This window comes from Nomascus leucogenys, chromosome 1a (genome assembly GCF_006542625.1).
Source record: "Nomascus leucogenys isolate Asia chromosome 1a, Asia_NLE_v1, whole genome shotgun sequence".
NCBI classification, from domain to species: Eukaryota; Metazoa; Chordata; class Mammalia; order Primates; family Hylobatidae; genus Nomascus; species Nomascus leucogenys.
In genome coordinates, this window is record NC_044381.1 from 11,871,993 (window position 1) to 11,873,045 (window position 1,053).

The following is a 1,053-nucleotide window of genomic DNA, read 5'->3' on the forward strand; positions in this document are numbered from 1 at the left end:
ACTGAATCTGAACAAGTTTTTAAATAGACCAGTTACCTTACAAAGTCTGTACAAATAGTGTACCAGAAAGCCATATTAAATCTTTTAAAGACAGGCTGGGACACCTGATAAGTCCCTGTATCACTGGCAAGTATTGAAACTTAATAAGTTTAAAAAAAGTTCTACTTACCTGTTTATTCACCTGTCCATATGAAACAAATCAAGACCATATTACATTTTAATGATAAATTTAGTCTATTGTTTTCATTCGTTTATACTGTGATATGAGAGCCATGCTAAATGCTGCTAATTTTAATATGGGTCATCAGAGCTATGACATTTCGTAGTAATTTGAAAATTAAATTCAAACTCTAGAATTGTGAAGAAAAATGTCTTTAGCTAAAATCTGAATGAGCTTGCTTGAGAAAAACAACTAGATTTAATCATTTTACAGGAGCATGGTAGGACATTTGTGATACATGTTGTGAAATTTATGACAAAGTCCTCTGTGAGAATTTTAAAAGAATATTTTTCTTCTTGTTTAGTTTTACTGTCAAATTTAATATTTAATTCTTTCATTACCTTTATCATGATTGTTGTAACATTAAAAAAATCAGATATTTTTCTTCTGTGAGTTTTACCTGCATTTTTTTCTGATATATTTGAATGTATATTGTCAGGGATAAGGTCTTACCCATTGCATTCTTTTCTTTAACATGGTAAAAATGAACAGAACTGCCTTTAAATTAATTTTCTTTGAAAAGCAGAATGCAAATTTCAGGGAATTGACTATACTGCTAGTGTCTAAACTATGTGAAACAATAAAAACACCAACTTAACTAACCACCAATCGTCCATCCAAGTACTCATCTATTAAGCAGTTTCTGATTTTTATTATTGTTATAAAATACCAATTTATCATTACTTTACATCTTAAAATTATATTGTTATAAAATACCAATTTATTATTACTTTACATCTTAAAATTATAAAGTAGTAGGGAAACTTGAGTTTAGAATGAAAAAGATGGTATATCTTTATTAGATCAGTCTTTCTAGTTGCAAGAGCAGAAAT